The 24179-nt window shown below is 49.1% G+C and overlaps 1 protein-coding gene and 1 long non-coding RNA gene across 4 annotated transcripts in view; one reads left to right on the top strand and one right to left on the bottom strand.

The window, feature by feature from the left end:
* FAM124A (family with sequence similarity 124 member A) overlaps positions 1-24179 on the top strand; it is a 399378-nt gene that overhangs the window by 229005 nt on the left and 146194 nt on the right. The gene's annotated exons all lie outside the window — the stretch shown is intronic.
* LOC135050599 (uncharacterized) lies at positions 6132-8754 on the bottom strand. Its single transcript, XR_010241690.1, has 2 exons — positions 8571-8754; positions 6132-6277 (listed from the first exon to the last, which is right to left on the bottom strand). It is a non-coding gene; the product is annotated as an uncharacterized LOC135050599 (long non-coding RNA).

The raw sequence follows: 24179 nt of genomic DNA, 5'->3' as shown, positions 1-24179 counted from the left end.
GTTAAACCACTATCCCACAAATTTAGTCTACTTCTCTCCACAATGTACTGTAAGGGCTGTAACACACTGGCCGGTTTCTCCCGGATGGCAAAAAGCCGGACAAACTATGTCCGGCTTTTTGCCATCCGGGAGAAACCGGCAGAGTCTGTCACACAGGACGGCTTTGAGCCGTGTGTGATGCTGTGCGCATGCGCAGCATCAGACACGGCTTGGGAAAAAAACGTTGTGTGTGAAAGCTCCCCTTCACACACACGGTTCACTGGCTGCAAAGACGGCCCGGCGCCCGCCCGGCAGCCGGACCTTCCAGTGGTGAGACCCGGCTGCAACCTGGCAGCCGGGGCCGTGCAGTGTGCAGGGACCCTAGCCCTCACACTGTTAACTACAATGCCGGCACGGGAAAAAGCCGGCCGGCTTTTTCCCGGCCGGCAAAAGCCGGGTAGTGTGTTTTAGCCCTAAGGGCTGTATCACACACTCCGGTTTTTCCCGGATGGCAAAAAGCCGGACAAACTTTGTCCGGCTTTTTGCCATCCGGGAGAAACCGGTAAGAGTCTGTCACACAGGACGGTTTTGAGCCGTGTGTGATGCTGTGCGCATGCGCAGCATCAGACACGGCTTCAGAAAAAAACGTTGTGTGTGAAAGCTCCCCTTCACACACACGGTTTACTGGCTACAAAGACGGCCCGCTGCCGGACCTTCCAATGGTGAGACCCGGCTGCAACCCGGCAGCCGGGCCGGGGACGTGCAGTGTGAAGGGACCCTACCCCTCACACTGTTAACTACAATGCCGGCACGGGAAAAAGCCGGGTAGTGTGTTTTAGCCCTATCTGTAACTAATGTAACATCTAAAGATATTGTCTAAGTTGATTGCCACCAAATTGCTATTTATTGATAAATACTACGGGCCCCATTTAAGCTTCAGCAAAGCTTTCCAGGAACTGCTGGGTCCACACCATGTGAAAGTGTCATACGCGCGTGATTTGTTTTTCTGGTGGTAAGCAGTAGCTGCATTTTTTTTATTTTGGTGGGGAGGAGTGGTCTAATTTTAATTCTTATTTACAAGTTCAAGAAAGAGGATAAAATGGTGAAAATGTTTCAGAAATGAATAAAATAAGCATCTGCACACTTATCCAGAGTATGGAAGTCGCTATAATAGTGTATCCACATGTAACTTTAGAAGGTGACAGGGGCGGATTGGTCATAGGGTTTACAGGGAAGATTCCCGGTGGGCCGACGCACCCGTGGGGCCTGTTTTGTTTGAGGACATGTGGTCCTTTTTATAGACCTAATGAATAAGATGCAAAATAATTTGCATATATGAAAATGACTTTGCCACTTAGCCTGTGATTGCAGATGATCTAGTGTATGCTCTGTCTGCCTGCTTGGCTGACATATAAGATTGAGTGAATAGTGATTGGGATACGGTTGGTGTAATAAGCAAGAAAATATATATTTCTAAAGAATGATCTAGTTTCCTAAATTCTGAAGGTGTATCATATAATGTGCTCATAATATTTAATTGTATTTCTTTTTTTAACTTCCCCCTTGATGCTGGACATGCCCACTATCTGGAAAGTCTTGGGGGGAGGGTGCTGCTGCCATGGCCCATGGCTAGACCTTACACCTCTGGTGCTGCCCATGTGGGGCCACTAGTACAAATTTTTCCAGGGCCGCTTTTTGTTCCCAATCCGCCCCTGGAAGGTGAGACCCTGTTTTCTTAAGTACCAGAACCGTTTTCATAGAAAAAAAGCAGTGTGCGTAACTAAACTTGAAAAGTTACTTTTGCACGTTTTAAACAACTTAGTCAATTGTTTATTTCCTTCCTGTTATCAAAGCATGTGCTGTCAGTTTTGTATTTTTTTTTATACTCCTGCGTATCTCCTACCTGTCAGATATGAGTATTCCTACAGCGTTAGGTGTGCAAATGAATTTAAGACACAGGTAACATACCGCAAAGTTTACATAAAATACACCAATTAGAAACTGCACATCTGTGTGTAGAACAGTGGGCCTGATTCAGAGATTGTCGGAAGTTCTATGCCGCATGCAAGCAGCACTGAATTTCTGTCCGATCTGTAGGAGGGGCATGAGGGGACGTCTCGGTAGAAGAAACGCCTCCTGCATGTAGCTGCGATCACAGCATTGCAACTGACGTTGTAAGTTGAGATCCAACATCGCAACCATCAGTCGCGATGTTCCCCACAGAAGGCCAGCTAAGTAAGCCTCCGCTTGCGCAGCTGGCCAACGCAGACCCTTGGCTTTCCCCTCCTTGAAAACAAGGACGACACCTCCCCTTTTCTAGGAACGCAGCCCTCCCTCCACCCTTCCCCACCCCCTCTACGCTGCTGCCTGTCAATCAGGCAGAGGGGAACTACACACGTCATTGCGCCTTGATCAGCTGCAGATTGCCGATAATCGGGAATCTTCATGACTTTCATAACCTTTGAACTCTGAATCAGGCCCTGTGTGTATATTTATACAGGTCTGTGCATCAGACCCAAAAGAGTACAATTTGAAAGAAGTATATAGAGACAGGGAGATTCACAGACATATATTAACAGAAATATAAACTTGTTCTCCAGCCATTGCTAAATGATGTTGCGATTACTTCAAATATATTTGTGAATTGTTTGAAGTAATACAGTATAAGGGTGAACATTATCTAATATGACCATATAAACTTGTACATGAGCTTGTGTATTCACCTCAAAAGAAAGTCTAATGCAGTTTGGATCTGCTGTGGTACTGTGCAGCTATTCACCTGTCACTGGTTACAATGGATGATTGATATGTGTGAGTAACATAAATCTTTTTATTTGAATATTAATACAAGTCGGCATTGTTAATCCGTCTCCAACTGTTGCACATTGTACTGCTGCCGTAGCCATGGGTCTTTTATAACCTTTCCACAGCATTGCGTTCATGTAGTAATATTCTATACTGACTGTACACACAGTGAGCCAGAGAAAGCAGAGTCATGTAAAACGCAACAATGCTGACTTATCCAGATCATAGTTTAATTCAATTACAGTTTACAGTTTGAAGTGAACAAGGGTAATAGAAAAGAGCCTACATGGATTTTAGTTCATTTTCTTTAAGTTGTATCCATGGGTTGGGTATGGCTTACCGGCGCTGGGGATCCCGGCGGTCAGCATACCGGCCGCGTGATCCTGGCAGCAGTATGCTGGCAGGGGGTGGGGTGACGGGCGCAACAAAGCCCCTTGCAGGCTCGCTGCGCTCACCATGCTGCGGACTCGGTGGCACGCTGCGCTCGCCACAGGTGCTATTCCCTTGAGTGTGAATAGTCCCTGCTAGGGGGCGGGATGTAGCTGTAGGTATTGTGACTGGCAGTTTCCTGACCGCTGGTCACATAACTACATCCCGTACCCATCAACTACTCGCAGTAATTGTGTGGGCAGAACTAATAAGAACCAGTGACATTCAGAGAGGTTCGTTGTGCCTCATGCCTCAGTGATGTCGCTAGCTTTTAGTGAATTGATTGATTGAATTAGCCCACATAATGGCTCTTTGCACAATGTATAGGTTACTGTTATAGTGCCCCACCGCCACCCATTTAACAAGAAGTGCTGATGTAAGCATGATCTTAATGGTAACCACTAAAATGGGATTCTGTTGTATTTTACTGGGCAATGTTACTTATAAGGCTTTTTGGCAAAGAACAAGTGCAATGTCATTCTATCCTTACATTGCAGTGATTTGGGCACCACAGGGGAATTAGACAGGTTACATTGGTCACCAAGGGGCTGGTGGATAGAAAGTGTGAGGTGGCCGCAGTCTCTGTGTTGGATGGTGGACCTTAAAATATTAGGTGCTGATGGACCCTTCACACTGTGCACTATGGAAACTGCTGCTTCAACTTTTGTTGGCTTCATATTACTGACTCAGCTGGGGCATCCTTTTATATACTGTACTGTATGTATTCACAGTTTTTAGACTTTTAATTTTCTCCCTCATTTGGCCACTGAGTTTTGTGTTAGATCCTAATAAGCCTCCACGCCCTGAGGCTTTGGAGCTCATTTATGTTACACGTTTGCAGAATACGCCCCAAAAACACCCATTTGCTGTGAACCACCATTTTGGATCCAAAAAGTAGTCCCCTAGGTGCCCCTGTAGCTAATGCCATCTTTAGATGATGTTATCCATTGTAACCTATAGGCTGCACTCCACAAGGATTCCCCTACCAGCACTCCACTCGCACATGCAGAGTAAGCAGTCTGTGCAGTAGCACGTATGGCCCCCGGACACTGAAAATAAAATAATTTTTTTTTAAATATATGCTACAATACAAAAAATATAGTCGGGTATAAACACCCATAATTATTAAATGGACCCAGGGGCTGGCTGGCAACTTTTATCCTGGGGGGCAAGTCCAGAGCACTGGCCCATAAATAATGGTGCCACCTTAAATTGAGTTTTTTTTTTTTTTTTTTTTTTAAATATTTATTAATAAAAAAAAAAATTAGGCCTGGTGTAAATTATCCCAAAGATACTTTGTTATAAATTTGTCAGTGCGGCTGCGGCTTCAGCAGAGCTGTGTAGTGCAGGGGTGGCCAACCAGTCAGTGGCAAAGAGCCAGAAAAGATCTGTAGTCAAGGGTAAGAGCCAGATCATGTGTGCGCCGAAGGCGCGCAAGCAAAAATGGGGCATGTCATAGTTGTCACAAAGCCACACCCTGTTTTTATGCGCACACCTTTCGGTTTAACGTTTGTAGGAGAATGACCTTGTGTCATAACCCCAATTTTAGTCATGTTGTACAGTGCCACATACAAATAAAGCCCCCGTACAGTGCCACATACATATAAAAACACCAAAAAATGGGTGCCTCCGCAGTGCCAGATACATACAATTCCTCCACAGTGCCAGATGCATACAATTCCTCCACAGTGCCAGATGCATATATGTCCCCATAGTGCCAGATATGCCCCCACTGCCAGATACATATCTCCCCACTGCCAGATACACAACTCCCCAGTGCCAGATATGCCCCCAGTGCCAGATAAACATGTCCCCCCAGTGCCAAATATGCCCCCAGTGCCAGATACACATGTCCCCCAGTGCCAAATATGCCCCCAGTGCCAGATAGGCCCCCACTGCTATCTACACATCCCCCCCAGTGCCAGATATCCCCCCCAGTGCCAGATACACGTCCCCCCAGAGCCAAATATGCCCCCACTGTCAGCTACACGTCTCTCCAGTGCCAGGTATGCCCTCACTGCCAGCTACATGTCTCCCCACTGCCAGATATGCCCTCAGTGCCAGAAACATGTCCCTCCCCAGTGCCAGAAACACATGTCCCCCAGTGCCAGATACACGTCCCCCCAGTGCCAGATATGCCCCCAGTGCCAGATATGCCCCCAGTGTAAGATGCACATGTCCCCACACTGCGCTCCCCCAAGTGCTGCTCACCGCCGTGCTGCTGCTCTGCTCAATCTGCTGCTTGTGAGGGGAGGAGAGCGCAGCGTGCACCTCTCCTGCCCCTCAGTCTCCACTCTCTGGCGGCGTTGATTCTCTCTAATTAGTCGCTGGTCCATGAGCCAATCAGAGTTCGCGGACTGGCAGCGAAGACTCCTGATTGGCTGCCGGTCCGCGAGCTCTGATAGGCTCACGGGCCGGCACCAGGCACTTCAGACTAGGGAGGCGCCATGGGAGCTTATGAGCCGCATGCGGAGATAGAAAGAGCCGTGGGTTGGCCACCGCTGGTGTAGTGGAAGATGGCGGCTGGCCTGTGACCCTTGGCAGTAGCGTGCCCCTTGGGGCACATGGCAGCCTGCCCCCAGAGCCAGCCCGCCTCTGAATGGAACCCTACGTGAGGTTTGTTTGGTCTTATAGTGACCACTTTCTCAAAACCTTCTAGTGGGGAAATGAAACCTCAGAGAATATTCATGAAGCAGTGAAAAGAGTATAGAAGTTGACCAAAACTCTCGATTATTATGTATTCTGTATGAGAAAAATGAAACCTATGACTCGTCTTGTATTAAAATTAGGATTGTCCCAATCGATATGATTGAAGACCAAACACAACCCATTTTATAAATATTTTTGAGTGTTTTTAAAGAACAGATGGTCCCTGTTGTAATGCCCTGACATAAATCACTGTTATCATGCTGGGAGGGTACAGCAGCCATAAACACTACTTAGTGCATTGTTTATTTATGGAACAGCCATGCTCTGCTTGTCCAGATTCAGTAATTGCTGGCATGGGACAGGGGTGCAGGAGTGATGGATGGTATAGTCTGCCGGCTGCATCTAGGATATCAACCTGTGACATAGAACACATGCATAATGTTACATAGACACTGGGACATGAGGAGCAGTAACACTCCTAAACATTAGTGAACTCTGAGCAGGGACCACCCTGGTTGTTAATGACAGTGTTTGGGGTTTCCCATGGAGGGCATAGTAAAGTGTGATACCATGTAATCCAGGATAACAGATGTAAACAGATGTACTGTGCACAGATTGAATAAGAGTGTTCTTCAAAATATATCGTTCCTATAACAAGGCAGCTATAAAACTGTCCACCCCCCCAATACTAATCTTATTGCATGTGTGGTCTGCAAGTAATTTGCTTCCCCAAGAATGATCCAGCTGACAGTAATGTCCGAGGGTGGTTCAGTAAGTAAGGTAACACGACCTCTCGTATGTAATGTTCTCTATTTCATTCTAAGTCGGGTAGACCACTGCTTCCCCTCACGGGCATTCGATTGCGCCTGATGTCAGTGATACTGTCCCAACATCACTTGTAATATAGTGGGGCTGGCATAAATATGGTAACATTGAGGTGTGTAGTGTGATAAGATTTCTGTGTCTAAAGGGGCGTACACACGTACCGATATGTGCTGAGCGATCTAGCACAGAACGCTCAGCTCACATCTCTGTCCCGCTTAGGACACAGTGCGATGTGTGCTGAGCGAGGGAGGGGGGGGGGGGGGGGGAAACACGCTAACTTCACCCCCCTACTGAAGTGAGCGATTTAACTAGATTTGGCCTATCTAGAGTCAGCGATAGCGACACGCAGGGCTACACATCGCTATCGCTATGCAGCATACACACAGAGAGATCCGTGCTTAATTTCTAAGCAGTCTAGTCAGATTGCTTAGAATTTAAGCATACATCCCTACATGTGTATCCCCCTTCAGCTGCAACATCAGCAGCTGAAACTTATTGCCAACTTGTCCAGGTGTACGGTGATAACGTTGTGTCACTAAAACAAACAGCGGCACTCACAAATCTTGTACACAGGAATCCACATGACAACTGTGTCAGTTCAACGTTTCAGTCATGAGACTTATCAAGAACTCGATTGAATTAAATTGTTTTGTGCGCCTGATCTCCCTTCTAAAGTGATGGGAGATCACGAGGCGCAATTGAATTGATTTTTTTTCTGCGGTGATTGCGCCCAGGGAGGTCGGGTTTAGCCTTGTAAAGCGGCTAAATCCAACCAAACCAATGGGCGCCATGCGAAAAACGCTGATTGCGCCCAAACTGAGCTAAAATTGAATAGTACCGTTGGGCGCCATCTGCTGGCGGAAAAACAATTGATTTCCCCCCTTTATGCTCTTAATAAACTACTGAGCAGTTTATAGAACGCCTTATTTTAGATATTGATATTTATGTGAGAACTCTATTTGTCATATTTTGTGTGAATTATTTTTTTTAAATGAAATGTGGTGTTAAGATTTAGTAATTTACATGTCTTGATTATAACGTTGTGCCAAACAAACATCATTGTTTTCACAGTATAACCACAGCACCTCACTTTTGCTTGTATTCAGTTCACTTTTCTGGATAGAAAGTTATTTTAGTGTTCACAAACTCCTTTTTCACTGAGCTGCAACTGATTTTAATATATGTTGATTATCATTTTATTATTAATATTGTTGACCTCATACAGTCATTCATTAGTGCCTGGGCCTATAAGGTTTTGACTATATAGTTTGGTTAACGTTTCAGCTTATTATACATTATTATTTAATTACAAGTATTTTGGATCTGCCCCTTGCCGGGTCGCTAGCCGTTGTGCGCCATACCTTTCCATGGGCGGGATTTACTATAAGCAATCGCCGCCTCTCGCCGCCTACCGCAGCGATACTAATCGCATATGTACTAACATATGCGATTAGTATCGCAATGCGGTATAGGAGGCCCCCCCGCGATGATGTCAGCGGGGGTCCCCGTCACCTCCCAGACTCGGGAGGTGACGTGGGCAGGGAGTCCCCGGGCTCCTCCTCCTCCCCTATGCAGCCGGAAGGAGACAAGGCTGTGATGCGGGGGAGAAGGAGGAGGGGGGCCGCACCAGCAGGCAGCAGCAGCTCAGGTATGCCGGGGGGGAAGGTGGGGGTCGTCGTGAGCGGGGCGGCGGCGGTAAGAATCCCATAGGCGATACCCTATGAGGCGAAAACGCGGCGGTCGGGAGTTAGTACATATGAAAATGCGGTAAAACGGGGGTTTTACCGCATTTTCCCTTTAGTAAATCCCGCCCCATATCTCTTCCAATATTTCTCTCTCACTCTCCACTCTGAGGTGGTGTTGCTAGTCAATGCCACTCTCACCTGCTCTGTTCATGTCCAGGCATGATCAGTCTGTGACTTTCCCAGGTGCTGTCACTACTGAAGGGTGACACTCCAGCTTCCCTCTGTGATGTTGCTCCGTGGATGGCGTGTGTGTGCTGTCCCAGGTGACAGCTCTTCTCTGTCAGAGGTGAAAGAGAGACTGGACTGACAGGTGCATGGAGCTGTCCCCATTTAACATTCACCATCAGGTCCCTGCATGTGGGATGCGGTCATGATCCCACCGGACGGAATCACGGCGGTCGGAATATCGACACCGGAATCCCGACCGGCACAATCCCGACATATTCTCCCTCTGTGGGTGTCCACAACACCCATAGAGAAAGAATAAATTTGTGTGGCAAGCGTAGCGAGGCACCGTGCCCGCAAGGGGCTGCGTTGCACTCGCCACCCTGTTGTTATTGTGCCGGTTGGGATTCCGGTGTCTGTATTCCGACCGCAGGGATCCTGTCCGGCGGGATCTCGTACTTATTCCCTGCATGTGTATGGTGCCCAGTGAGTCTGTGCTAGACGCACACCATTGCACAGATGTATTAAGCCTGGAGAAGTGATAAAGCGCAAGGTGATAACGCACCAGCCAATCGGCTCCATATGTAAATTTACAGTTAGGAACTGATTGGCTGGTGCATTATCACCTTGCACTTTATCACTGCTTTATCACTTCTCTAGGCTTAATACATCTGCCCCATACCATTATGTAGTCTATTTACTGTTCAATTTCCTTTGTCACTGGCAATGCATGTAAAATCCCTGCAGTCTCAGAGTTCTCAGTGTTAACTATAAGAACAGAGGGGATATTCAAAAGATCGATAAAGGAAATCGCCAGTTTCAGGCACTCTCCGCGGCATCAGAACCACTGAGCTGAATGAAATGAAAAATACTGACAAAATAGTTAATACATGCGTGCATACTGAAATGAATGGGTCCAATGAAATGGGCTCATTGTGTTGTCCTCATAATGGGAAATAAAATCTTAGATGAAGGGAATGAAAAGATCTTGAGCGTAAATTTCCTAATGTGCAGGTTTACAAAAGTAGCGGTGTTACCCATAGCAACCAAATTCTAGCTATCCTTTTCTAGAATGTACCAAATAAATGATAGCCACAACCTACTTGGTTGCTACGAGCAAAACCTCCACTAGTTTAAACCCGGTACTTTAGTAAATTTCCCATTTAGAGTTTTAAAATATACACATCTCCTGTGATTAAGTCATTCTATAGAGGTAGGAAAATGCAGTGAAATTACAGGAGCACATACAGCTTTCTGAATGATATAAAACAGTGGATTTTTCCCTTTGTCCAATGGGACTATGATTGGTATCCTATTGCTGGCGTTAATTTACCGCATGGCAAAACAGGCTTTAGAGCCTGACCGTAGTATCAGGCCTTTTTCCTTTTTGGATGATAACACATAGGATCCGGGATAAGATTCTGGGCTGGTTATCTGGGATTCTGCTACTTGTGCTTGAGTCACGTGACTCATAATCCCCCAATAAATTCCATCTAGCAAGGCTAATTGGATAGCCCCTAGGGGATCAATTACTGGGACTGATAGGATACCCCCCTGTGACAGGACGGTCCCGTATGAAAGCACTCGCCGCTTTCGCGTCCCGTTGGCTGCGCACAGAATGGAAGGTCAAGTCACACGAGGCCTGACCACATAGGGGATTCCCGCTTACCGTCAGTAACCGCTTGTTACTGACTCCACCCACTGCGTTGTGGGCGGGTTTATGCTGCCACCACCAAACTCCTAACCTGCCGTGGCGTTTGGAACCACGGTTCTGCTCTGTATGTGCCGACGCACTGCCTTACCACACCTGTGTGGTGCTGACGAATCCCCACTAGCCACTTGCTAGGCCTCTACCGGTAGCTGGCGGAAGGCGGAACTTGGAGACGTTAGGTGCTTCCCTGGACAGCCGGAGGACTGGGCTAGGTTTGGCCTAACCCTGTAGGTCACAAGATGAAGCAATCTTCTTGAGGCAATGATGTTTTATTGGCTCAATAGTTTTAAAGAGAACTCTTCCCTATTGCTAGGGGCAACAGCATACAGCAAGATGTTCCAGCAGAATAAGATGGTACTACTACAATATTCAGAGAAGACAGCAACAAATCCTTTCACCTGCATGTGTCTATAAAGTTACACAGAGACGCATCTCAATCTCAAAGAAATGGCTTGTCCATACACCCCTTTCCAAGTGCCAGGGTCATCAGCATCTCAATTCCTAGGTGAGAAGCTTCCAAGCCATTTGTCCTCAAACGTAAATGCATTTTAAAACCAACACAGCTTACACATTCCTTCTAAGTGCTGGCATTTGCATGCAATGTAAATGTGCAATCTTACAACTGTGCCTATTGCATTAAATATAACATTGGTGAAAACACAGTATTAAATATATTTTTAAATACCCGGTGCCTAGCACCCACACTACATTTAAAGATGGCGCTTAGCACCAGTGCACAGTTTAAAAGTGGCGCCAAGCGCCCATTGTCCTTGTAATGGCGCCGGGCACTAGGGGTTAACCCCTTCAGTGCCGCGGCGGCCATTTCACGTGTGGCTGGTTAGTCTCTCCGGTCACACTCCTCCCCCCCCCCCCCCCATTCAAGCGGGTCAACCAGGGACCCATGTCCCAACGATTTGGGTCCTGGTCCCGCAGTCCGTTGGGGTGAAGGGGACGCTACCTGGGGGGTGTAGGCTCTGGCCTAGACAGTTCATCCATAGTGTAGTGGGCCTCTCTTCGTGGGTGCACAATGTTCAAATAGTCCACCTGAAGTCCAAGTTCAAGGCTCCACCACAAAAGTCTGTCCAATTTCCCCAAGGTGGGTTGCAGCCACCTAACAGGTAGGTGGTAAGTCACCACGGCGGGGGGCTGGTTACAAACAAATGCCACCCCAGGTGTCCCAATTGTGGCATACCCCACCTCCCACCATAGCAGTTTCCTGCTCAAACAGGCCACAGGGTGCTCCTGCCCATATGGCTCTTTCTGGCTCGGTACTGCTCCCAGTCCGTGCAGTGGCGCAGTAGTTCGTAACACACAGTCCTGGTCAAGAATGTGCGCCATCAGCACTGGAGCAGGTACCCGAGCCTCCTTCAATGACTGGAATGCCAATTTGCAAGCGGGTGCAAAGTCCACTGACTTGGGAATGCCCTTCCTAGCCATCTCTGTTAAGGGGTTCACTACAGGACTAAAGTCAATGACAACATGTCCGTAGGGCCTTACAGGTTCTAAGGTCAGTACCGGTCTGGGTGATGTGGGTCGGGGACAGCCTCTGGTTGCCTCCACCCCCTCTGGTTTGGGCCTACCCCTGTCTCCTCCCACATGGTGCCCCAGGCACTGCACCTCCATCATACCTATCTGGCAACTGTCTGCCCTAACTGTCACACCTGCCCTCCAATCCTCCTCCGTCGACCTATGACTCGGGAAACCTACCCTGTCACCTAGGCCTACTCCTTCCTCCTCGTCCGCTACCTGTGCCACAGGGATGGCGGCCAGACCACCAGCCTCTGGATCCTGTGTGGCATCCACTACAGGGAGACTGCGTGTCTTCCCCGATCTACTGCGCACAGGCAGGGGACCTGCTATGTCCACAGCAACTTGCTGCAAGGGTTCTCCTATGAGCAGAGGCCCAGAGACAACACAACCGCTGGAGTGCCCCAGCTGCCAACGCATGGCACCAGCCTTACAGTTGGTCTGGGCGTCATCCGACATTCCAGACCAGGGTAAGCACTGTGTCAGGCACTTCAGGGTACGGTCTATCTCAGGGTTACTGTCCAAAGGGGTTTCGCTGGCAACCGACACCGGTTGCGCAGGAAAGTTCCCTGGGGGGGGACCAGTTGGACACATTCCCTATCTGGTCTATCCCCTCCCACTTTCCTGGCTACCCTGTACCTTAACCCTTCCCGCCAGGTCAAACTTCCTGCCCCAACCCTGTCAAGGCCGCTGCCAGAGTGGCGCCTCATGCCTTTCAGGGATGGGTCAGAGGGTTGAGCCTCCCTAAACTCCTGCCTGCGGCCCTCAATCTCTCCTAAATTGGGACACACTACAGGGGGATCTAGGTGGGGACTACTAGGGTCAGTCTGGTAGGGGTCAGTCATGGAAAAGTCAGTGTGGTTTCTCATACTCACCGCCAGAGTTGGCAAACCACTTGGGTCAGGAGCATCATTGGGCACCCCCACAGGATCAAACGAGCTGGAACCGACATCCTCTGCGTTGCTAGTGGACGTAGGCATACCAGAGGCAAAAGGCATGCGGGGTCGATGTGCTGATCTAGCCGCTGTAATCTTTTCCTCTGGGCTGGTTGAAGCTGTGGTTGGCTGTGCTGGCAGTTGTCTAGCAGCTGTAGTCTTTTCCTCTGGGCTGGGCTGTGCTGGAGTAGCTGATGTCAACGGTGGTTGTGGAACTTGACTCCGGGGAATGGCGCCAACAAACGTAGTGACGATCCCACCACCCAGATCATTTCCTAGGACCACATCAGTTGGGAGACCATCTATGACGGCAACTTCTCGCAACTCTGGTACAGCTCCCCAGTCCAGGTAGACTCTTGCCATGGGAACCGCTTTCTCTGTTCCATCTGCCAGGGTGACCGTGGCAGTGCGACCCTGCAATACTGCAGCAGGATCTATGAGGTGGGGGCTCACCACAGTGATTGAGGCCCCAGAGTCTCTTAGGCCTTCTCCCTGCAGGGGTCCCACGTGGACTGGCTGCAGGTGCCTCCACATGTTGTGTAGGGGCTGTTTGGCCATGCAGGTGACTCTCTCCGCAGAGTGCACCTGTCTCTCGCCACACTCCATCGGACTGACTGGAGGGGGAACAGTCTCTGTAGGCTCATCTCCTCTCGTCAAACAAGCGATCCGGGCTCCAGCACTCTGATTTGGGGCACGAGTCTGGGGTGCTTGGGATGCAGGACAGTTCATCCTCAGATGTCCGATTTTCCCACAGCCGTAGCACTTCCTCTCCAGTCGTGGCACCGATGATCTCTGATCACTTGCAGGGACGCTGCGGTGCGGTTGCTGGCCAAGAGCACCCGGGTTGGAAGATGCTTGTCTTTGGGGTTGATGAGCTGAAGAGGGGGGTCCCCTTGGTGGTGCAGTCTTTTGGAGCTGGCTGGGCGCTTCTGCCCCTGTGGCCGAACTGCCACATACTTGTCTGCTAATTGGGCAGCCATTTTTAAGCTGGGTGGCTCCCGATCTAGCACCCACTCCTTCACTTATTGGGCGCACCTGCGGTAGAACTGCTCCCTGCAGATCAGGTCGATCAGTGCGTCCCATGTAGTGGCTTCAGAATCCTTCACCCACTTCACCACGTACTGCCGCAGCTGGGTGGCGAACTGCTCTTGGGTGCTGCTAGGATTCTTGGGCAAGTCTCTGAACTTCTTCCTGTACGACTCTGGAGTGATGAAGAATCGCTGGAGGAGGGCCTTCGCAACGTCGTCGTAGTTCCCACAGTCCTCTGTGGCCACTCCTCGATAGGCCTCCAAGGCCTCTCCATGCAGAGTGGGCACAAGGTGTCTCACCCACTCTGACTCGGGTAGATCGTGTAGTTTACAAGTCCTTTCAAAAACTTGCAAATGTCCATCAATGTCCCCATCACTGTCTGCAAACTGAATGCGTCCTGATCTGTGTACAACAGCTGACAACGGCTCCCGGGGTACCACGGCCTGTGGTGCCCGCTCCGCATGCCACATCCGAATGACAAGCATGCGTTCTTGCTCCGTTGCCCTTTTCCCCCAATTCCGCTAGCCGATCTGCTAGGGTATCCGGTCCGCCCCCCCTGGGACGTTGGGATCCTGGCCCTGCTAGGGATTGCTGGGAAACATTGCTGCTGTGAGAGAGGGCGGGGCTTGTGGTTCTCACCGGTTCCTTACGAAGGTCCACTGTTGGGCCGTCCTCTGCGATGCTGACGCCGTCAGTGCTTTCCACCTCCGCCCGATGAGACTCCTCCACGCTCCTGAGCGCCGCCTTCATGACGCTTCTGGACGCGTTGAAAGGGATATCCACACCCTTCTCCTGGCATACGATCTCCAGATCATCCTTGGACATTCCGCTGAATTCCGCCATCTTGTGCGTTCTCCTGCGCTGCAGTTACTCCTCTCCTGAGTAACTCGGCTTCTCCAATCGGGTGATGAAAAGCCGCCTGGGAATATCCCACCTCTATGCCAACAATTTCTGTGACAGGACGGTCCCGTACGAAAGCACTCGCCGCTTTCGCGTCCCGTTGGCTGCGCACAGAATGGAAGATCAAGTCACACGAGGCCTGACCACATAGGGGATTCCCGCTTACCGTCAGTAACCGCCTGTTACTGACTCCACCCACTGCGTTGTGGGCGGGTTTATGCTGCCACCACCAAACTCCTAACCTGCCGTGGCGTTTGGAACCACGGTTCTGCTCTGTATGTGCCGACGCACTGCCTTACCACACCTGTGTGGTGCTGACGAATCCCCACTAGCCACTTGCTAGGCCTCTACCGGTAGCTGGCGGAAGGCGGAACTTGGAGACGTTAGGTACTTCCCTGGACAGCCGGAGGACGGGGCTAGGTTTGGCCTAACCCTGTAGGTCACAAGATGAAGCAATCTTCTTGAGGCAATGATGTTTTATTGGCTCAATAGTTCTAAAGAGAACTCTTCCCTATTGCTAGGGGCAACAGCATACAGCAAGATGTTCCAGCAGAATAAGATGGTACTACTACAATATTCAGAGAAGACAGCAACAAATCCTTTCACCTGCATGTGTCTATAAAGTTACACAGAGACGCATCTCAATCTCAAAGAAATGGCTTGTCCATACACCCCTTTCCAAGTGCCAGGGTCATCAGCATCTCAATTCCTAGGTGAGAAGCTTCCAAGCCATTTGTCCTCAAACGTAAATGCATTTTAAAACCAACACAGCTTACACATTCCTTCTAAGTGCTGGCATTTGCATGCAATGTAAATGTGCAATCTTACAACTGTGCCTATTGCATTAAATATAACATTGGTGAAAACACAGTATTAAATATATTTTTAAATACCCGGTGCCTAGCACCCACACTACATTTAAAGATGGCGCTTAGCACCAGTGCACAGTTTAAAAGTGGCGCCAAGCGCCCATTGTCCTTGTAATGGCGCCGGGCACTAGGGGTTAACCCCTTCAGTGCCGCGGCGGCCATTTCACGTGTGGCTGGTTAGTCTCTCCGGTCACACCCTCCCCCCCCCACCTACACAGCCAGCCACACAGCCACAATATTAGTCCATGTGGTTGACGGTGGATAGAGAACTGAACTAAGGATCTAATTTAACCATGGTTACAGTTTGCAGAGCATCTAAGATCTAAGGATGATTGAAGTAGAACCTGGATGGTCTTAATTTCTGCTGTCATTTGGACACTGTATGACTAATTCATACCCACCAACATTCTCCATTCCATTAGGTACAAAATGTTCTGTTTCTGGACTTCCTTGCCAGTAGCAGTTACAGAGGTGAGGCTGCAGCACAGTCCAAAATTCAACTAGGAGAGCCGCAGCAACTGCCACCTCAAACAGTGCCAAACATCACCGGCCAGGACTCAATGGCATGGTGTGGCTCCCTTATTTGAATTTTGGACTGTGGTGCAGCCCCACCTCTGTAACGGCCACTGGCAAAGAAGTCCAGGAACAGAGGGGTAGATTTATTAACCTGGAGAAGGCAAAAGGAAGTGATAAACCAGTAATATGTGCAAGGTGATAAAGGCACCAGCCAATCCGCTCCGACATGTAAATTAACAGTAAGGATCTGATTGGCTGGTGCCTTTATCACCTTGCACATATCACTGGTTTATCACTTCCTTATGCCGTCTCCAGGTTAATACATCTGCCCCTTTGTACCTAATGGAACGGGTCATGGGGGTCATTCTGAGTTGATCGCTCGCTAGCTGTTTTTAGCAGCCGTGCAAACGCTATGCCGCCGCCCACTGGGAGTGTATTTTAGCTTAGCAGAATTGCGAATGAAAGGATCGCAGAGCGGTTACAAAGTTGTTGTTTTTTTGTGTGCAGTTTTAGAGTAGCTCAATGCCTACTCGGCGCTTGCGATGACTTCAGACTGTTCAGTTCCTGTTTTGACGTCACAAACACACCCTGCGTTCGCCCAGCCACGCCTGCGTCTTTCCTGGCACACCTGCTTTTTTTAGAACACTCCCTGAAAACGGTCAGTTGACACCCAGAAACGCCCACTTCATGGGGCCAGCAGTGCGACTGAAAAGCTTTGCTAGACCCTGTGTGAAACTACATCGTTCGTTGTAATAGAACGTTGCGCATTGCGCCGCATGCGCAGAAGTGTCGTTTTTTGCCTCATCGCTGCACAGCGAACGAATGCAGCTAGCGATCAACTCTTGCTTTGTGTAATCACTTTTGGTTTCAATCCTATCATTATTTTGGATAGTATGATACACATTTTTTTTCTGAAGGAGAACAGACTTCTATAAACTATATTTTATGTCTTATTTTTTATTTTTTTTATTTTGAAGTTATTTATGTTTAGAAGATTGGCTGAAGATCATCTATTTACATAGTTTCAGGCTGAGACCAACACAGGTGGATAATGTTTAAAAAAAAATTGCTGATAAGATCACATTTTTTAAATGAATGGATATTGCTGCAATCACATGAATTGGCAATACAATTGCTGTTTCAGAGATTAGAGCTTTTAGAAACTCCAACCCCTGTTTATGGAAAGGTGAGGGGCTTAGCAACTTTGACCTGAAAAGAAAAAGATTTTCTGTATGTTTTAAAGGAGGTTGGATGCTTTATGTACAGTAGTTACCAATGGGATACGGTCGTTCGGTCGACACAGCTTAAGTCGACAGTCATAAGGTCGACATGGTCAATAGGTCGACATGGTTATTAGGTCACCAGGCCAAAATGTCGACATTCATTTTTCACATTTTCTTTTCCATTTTTTGGACTTTTTCATACTTGACGATCCACGTGGACTACAATTCGAAACTGTAACCTTGCCCGAAGCATGGCGAGCGAAGCAAGCCATACAAGGGGACACGATGCACTAATTGGGGTTCCCCGTCACTTTACGAAGAAAATTATGCCAAAAAAAGTCCAAAACCCATGTCGACCTTTTGACCTGTCAACCTAGTACATGTCGACGTAATGACTATGTCGACCCATTGTCCCTGTCGACCTAATGCATGTCGACATTCCATGATCGACCTAAGGTGAGTCGACCCAACGACCCATACCCGTTACCTATCATATGAGCTTGTCCACTAGAGCATTTTTCTGCATTCTGTATGGGTTGGCTGCTAGTGAAAACCATAGGATGGTCCCCTATCAGCAGCCTATATCACTTCAGTCTGTGTGAACAGTTTATACAGTATATCAATAGATATTTCTCTTACGTCCTAGGGGATGCTGGGGACTCTAAAAGGACCATGGGGTATAGACGGGATCCGCAGGAGCTTGGACACACTAAAAGACTTAAGACTGGCTGTGAACTGGCTCCTCCCTCTATGCCCCTCCTCCAGACCTAAGTTAGACTTTGTGCCCAGAAGTGACTGGATGCACACTAGGGGAGTTCTACAGAGTTTCTCTAGGAAAAGACTTTTTGTTAGGTTTTTTATTTTCAGGGAGACCTGCTGGCTACAGGCTCCCTGCAGCGTGGGAGTGAGGGGAGAGAAGCAGGACCTACTTCTGTGAGTTTCAAGGCTCTGCTTCTCGGCTACTGGACACCATTAGCTCCAGAGGGTTCGATCACTTGGTGCGCCTAGCTGCTTGTTCCCGGAGCCACGCCGTCACCCCCTCACAGAAGCCAGAAGTCGGGTGAGTATGAGAAGATCAGAAGACTTCAGAACGGCAGAAGACTTCAGTGACGGAAGGTACAGCACAGCGGTCACGCTGTGCTCCATGCTCCCACACATATCACCAACGGTATTCACTGGGCGCAGGGCGCTGGGGGGGGGGGGGCGCCCTGGGCAGCATGCTACTGGAGTTTTCTTAGCGGCGCAAAGATTGTGGGTGCTTCGGCACCGAGTACAGACCCCCGCCGGCATCTTTTACAAATTTGAAATTGGCGGGCCGAAGCGCGCTGGGAAGGGGGCGGAGCTTCGACCCGCAGCTCACCGGCGCCATTTTCCCTGCAACACGTGGCTGCAGGAGAGAGACGCTGCGGGGACCTCCACGCTTCTCCAAGTAACGGGGGGCTTGTTCTGAGGGGGGCCGCAGTGTTGGTGCTTATTAGTGGTGTAGGCAGCGCTGGGTACATATATTGTGTTTTGTGATATATGGGCGCTGGGGTGTGAGCTGGCTCTGTGTCCTCTATCTGGGCTTGGTTGTTAGACCTGTCACCTAGCAGGGACTTTCTGTGTGTTGTGGTGTGTCGGTACTGTGTGTCGACATGTCTGAGGCGGAAGCTTATTCAACGGAGGAGGTTATTGGGGGAGTAGATGCGGGGCTAGAATTGGGAATGTCGACGCAGCCGACACCGGATTTGTTAGCATTATTCAGTACATTAAACTCGAATGTAACTTCCTTATCAAAGAGGTTAGATAAGTCTGAGGCGCAGACCCAGGTGTGGAAAAAGTCCATGGAAGAGGCTTTGTCTCAGGTGCAAACCCCATCTGGGTCGCAAAAGCTGCCATTTAATCAGGTGGGGGATACTGATACCGACACGGACTCTGATTCCGACGTCGATTTCACTGAGGCAGCGTTACATCCCCGTTTGCTTAAGAGTATTCAGTACATGATTGTGGCTATAAAAGATGTTTTACACATTTCTGATGAACCTGCGGTTTAGGAAACAAGGATTTGCTTATTCAAAGAAAAGAAACCTGAGGTAAAATTTCCCCCATCTCATGAGATGAATACTCTTTGTGAAAAGGCTTGGGAGTCACCGGATAAGAAATGGCAGATTCCCAAGAGAATTTACATGGCGTATCCTTTTCCCTCTGACAGGGAAAATGGGAGGCATCTCCGACTGTTGATAAAGTTTTATCTTGTTTGTCTAAGAAAGTGGCACTTCCGTCTCCCGACACGGCAGCTCTCAAGGATCCGGCGGATCGCAAGCTGGAGACGTCTTTGAAGTCCATTTTCGCTAATTCGGGTGCATTACTCAGACCCGCTGTGGCGTCGTTATGGGTGAGTAGTGCTATTGCTAAATGGGCTGAAAATTTAGCTAATGATATGGATACTCTTGATAAAGATAATGTCCTTCTAACTCTCGGTTATATTAAGGACGCTGCAGATTACATAAAAGATGCGGCGAGGGACGTCTGTCTCTTGGGTTCAAGAACCAGTGCCATGTCGATATCCGCCAGAAGGGCCCTGTGGATCCATCAATGGAACGCTGATGCCGACTCCAAGAGGGCTATGGAAGCGCTACCCTTCAAAGGTAATGTCTTGTTTGGGGACGGCCTGGCTGACCTGGTCTCGACCGCGACTGCGGGTAAGTCCTCTTTTCTTCCTTATGTTCCCACACAACAGAAAAAGCCACCACATCAACAGATGCAGTCCTTCCGTCACAATAAATACAGGCGTGGAAAAGGTTAGTCTTTCCTCGCCTCAAAGGGTAGAGGACGGGGAAGAAAACTTCCTGCAGCCTCAGGCGCACAGGACCAGAAGTTCTCCCCGGCTGCTACCAAGTCCACCGCATGACGCTGGGGCTTCCCTGGGGGAGTCCGAACCGGTGGGGGGCCGTCTACAAAATTTCAGTCAGGTCTGGATTCAATCAGGCCTGAATCCTTGGGTACTAGAGATCGTGTCTCAGGGATACAAGCTGGAGTTTCAGGAGTTGCCCCCTCACCGGTTCTTCATTTCGGCATTACCAGTAGTTCTACCGGACAGGGACGTGGTTTTAGCAGCAATTCAAAAACTGTGTCTACAGAGGGTCATTATTCCCGTTCCCTCGTCGCAACGGGGGGAGGGGTTTTACTCGAGCCTCTTTGTAGTGCCGAAACCGGACGGTTCGGTCAGACCAATTGTAAATCTAAAATCCCTCAATCCATACTTGAAAGTTTTCAAGTTCAAGATGGAATCCCTTCGAGCTGTGATCTCCAGCCTAGAAGGGGGGGATTTTATGGCGTCAGTCGACATAAAGGATGCCTACTTGCATGTCCCGATATATCCTCCGCATCAGGCTTTCCTCAGGTTTGCGATACAGGATGCTCATTACCAATTTCAGACGTTGCCGTTTGGGCTTTCCACGGCTCCGAGGATTTTCACCAAGGTCATGGCGGAAATGATGGTTCTTCTTCGCAAACAGGGGGTTTCAATTATCCCGTACTTGGACGATCTCCTGATAAAGGCGAGGTCCAAGGAACGATTGCTGAGAAGTGTGGAGGTGTCTCTATCGGTTCTGCGACAACACGGATGGGTTCTCAATTTGCCGAAATCCCAGTTGACTCCGACCACTCGGCTTACGTTTCTGGGCATGGTTCTGGACACGGAGTTACAGAAGGTATTCCTTCCAGAAGAAAAGGCTCTGGAATTGCAGACGATGGTCAGAGAACTTCTGAAGCCGTCGAGTGTGTCGATACATCATTGTACTCGGGTTCTGGGGAAGATGGTTGTGGCGTACGAAGCCATTCCATACGGCAGATTTCATGCCCGCGTGTTTCAGTGGGACTTGCTGAGCAAATGGTCCGGGTCTCATCTACACATTCACCGGAAAATAAGTTTATCTCCCAGAGCCAGAATTTCTCTCCTGTGGTGGCTACAAGCTCATCACCTCCTGGGGGGGACGCCGATTCGGTATCCAGGAGTGGGTACTTCTGACAACAGATGCTAGTCTCCGGGGCTGGGGTGCAGTCACCCAAGGAAGAAACTTCCAGGGAAAATGGTCGATCCAGGAAGCTTGTCTCCACATAAATGTTCTAGAGTTAAGAGCCATTTACAACTGCCTGCTCCAAGCAGGAAATCTTCTTCAGGGTCGACCGGTCCTGGTACAGTCAGACAACATCACAGCAGTGGCCCATATAAACCGGCAAGGCGGAACAAGGAGCAGAGCGGCAATGGCGGAAGCCACAAAGATAATTCGCTGGGCGGAACAACACGTCAGCGCACTGTCAGCAGTTTTCCTACCGGGGGTGGACAACTGGGAAGCGGATTTTCTCAACAGACACGACCTCCATCCGGGAGAGTGGGCTCTGCACCAAGAAGTCTTTGCAGAGGTGACAAGACGCTGGGGAATTCCATTAATAGACATGATGGCGTCTCGGCTCAACAAGAAGCTCCCGAGGTATTGTTCCAGAGCAAGGGACCCACAGGCCACGGCGGTGGACGCCCTGGTGTCTCCGTGGGTTTTCCAGTCGGTGTATGTGTTCCCTCCTCTTCCTCTCATTCCAAAGGTGCTGGGGATCATTCGTCGAACAAAGGTTCAGGCGATTCTCGTCGTTCCAGACTGGCCAAGAAGGGCCTGGTATCCGGATCTTCAGGACTTACTGGTGGAAGATCCTTGGCCGCTTCCTCTAAGGGAGGATCTGTTGTTACAGGGTCCATGCGTGTTTCCGGACTTACCGCGGCTGCGTTTGACGGCATGGAGGTTGAGCGCCAGATCTTAGCTCGTAAGGGTATTCCCAGGGAGGTCATTCCAACTCTTATTAAGGCTAGGAAAGAGGTTACCGCGAAACACTATCACCGTATCTGGAGGAAGTATGTTTCCTGGTGTGAGGTTAAAAAGACTCCTGCGGAAGATTTTCACTTGGGTCGTTTTCTCCACTTTTTACAGGCGGGTGTAGATGCAGGCCTGAAATTGGGTTCCATCAAAGTGCAAATTTCGGCTTTGTCTATTTTCTTTCAAAAAGAGTTAGCTGCTCTCCCAGAGGTTCAGACTTTTGTAAAGGGTGTAATGCATATCAATCCACCGTTTGTACCGCCTGTAGCGCCATGGGACCTTGAGGTAGTCTTGCGGTTCCTCATGTCTTCCTGGTTTGAACCTTTGCGGAAGGTTGAGTTAAAGTTTCTCACTTGGAAGGTGGTTATGCTTTTGGCACTGGCATTTGCCAGGCGAGTATCGGAATTGGCAGCGTTATCTCATAAGAGTCCGTACTTGGTTTTTCATTCGGATAGGGCGGAATTGAGGACTCGTCAACAATTTCTGCCAAAGGTGGTTTCGTCATTTCACATTAACCAACCTATTGTAGTTCTGGTGGCTACGGAAGAGGTGGCGATTCCAAAATCTCTGGACGTTGTAAGAGCTTTAAAAGTTTACGTTTCTAGGACAGCGGTTACTAAGAAAACGGAAGCGTTATTTGTTTTGTATGCGGCCAGCAAGGTTGGTCATCCTGCGTCAAAACAGACTATTGCACGCTGGATTTGTAGTACGATCCAGCAAGCTCATTCTTCGGTGGGGTTGCCGGTGCCAAAGTCGATGAAAGCCCATTCTACCAGGAAGGTGGGCTCCTCTTGGGCGGCTGCCCGAGGTGTTTCGGCACTACAACTTTGCCGTGCGGCTACTTGGTCGGGTTCAAACACTTTTGCAAAATTCTATCAGTTCGATACCCTGGCCGATGAGGACCTGGCGTTTGCTCAGTCGGTGCTGCAGAGTCGTCCGCACTCTCCCGCCCGTTCTGGAGCTTTGGTATATGGTCCTTTTGGAGTCCCCCTAGGACGTAAGAGAAAATAGGATTTTGGTACTCACCGTTAAATCCTTTTCTCCTAGTCCGTAGAGGATGCTGGGCGCCCGTCCCAGTGCGGACTGTCTCTTGCATTATATATATATTTTTCTTACTGGTTAAGTTAGTTTTTACACGACTTGTGTATTGGGTTATTGCAGCTGGTTGCTGGAGTTTTATGCATACTGTTATCTGGTTTGGTGTTATTCCAGTTGTACGGTATGTTATGGTGTGGGCTGGTAATTTGGTAGCCCTTAGTTAAGACAAAAATCTTTCCTTGTAATGTCCGTCTCTCCTGGGCACAGTTCCTATAATTGAGGTCTGGAGGAGGGGCATAGAGGGAGGAGCCAGTTCACACCCAGTCTTAAGTCTTTTAGTGTGTCCAAGCTCCTGCGGATCCCGTCTATACCCCATGGTCCTTTTGGAGTCCCCAGCATCCTCTACGGACTAGGAGAAAAGGATTTAACGGTGAGTGCCAAAATCCTATTTTCTCTTACATCCTAGAGGATACTGGGGTTCCATTTAGTACCATGGGGTATAGACGGGTCCACTAGGAGCCATGGGCACTTTAAGAATTTGATAGCGTGGGCTGGCTCCTCCCTCTATGCCCCTCCTACCAGAATCAGTTTATAAAATGTGCCCGGAGGAGACTGTCACGCTTATGGAAGCTCCTGAAGAGTTTTCTGCATTTATTTTATATGTTTGTTATTTTCAGGCAGGGCTGGTTGGCACCAGCCTGCCTGCTTCGTGGGACTTATGGGAGGAAACGGACCAACCTCTTGAAGGGGTAATGGTCCCGTTCCCCACTGACAAGACACTGAGCTCCTGAGGGAACTAATCGCAAGCCCCACCACGGCAAAGAGTGTGTTTCTTGTACAGTGGAGCGTTCCTCTTCACCAAGGGGCTCACTACTGGGTACTCAGGCAGTGCACCTTCCCAGAATAGCTGGGCTGAACCGGAGTGGATTAATTCCATTAAGGGAATGATCTCAAATATCCCGCAATGAGAAAGAGACGCAATACTTA

Source organism: Pseudophryne corroboree, chromosome 2 (genome assembly GCF_028390025.1).
Source record: "Pseudophryne corroboree isolate aPseCor3 chromosome 2, aPseCor3.hap2, whole genome shotgun sequence".
Taxonomy (NCBI): domain Eukaryota; kingdom Metazoa; phylum Chordata; class Amphibia; order Anura; family Myobatrachidae; genus Pseudophryne; species Pseudophryne corroboree.
This window is presented reverse-complemented; position numbering and strand designations above follow the sequence as displayed.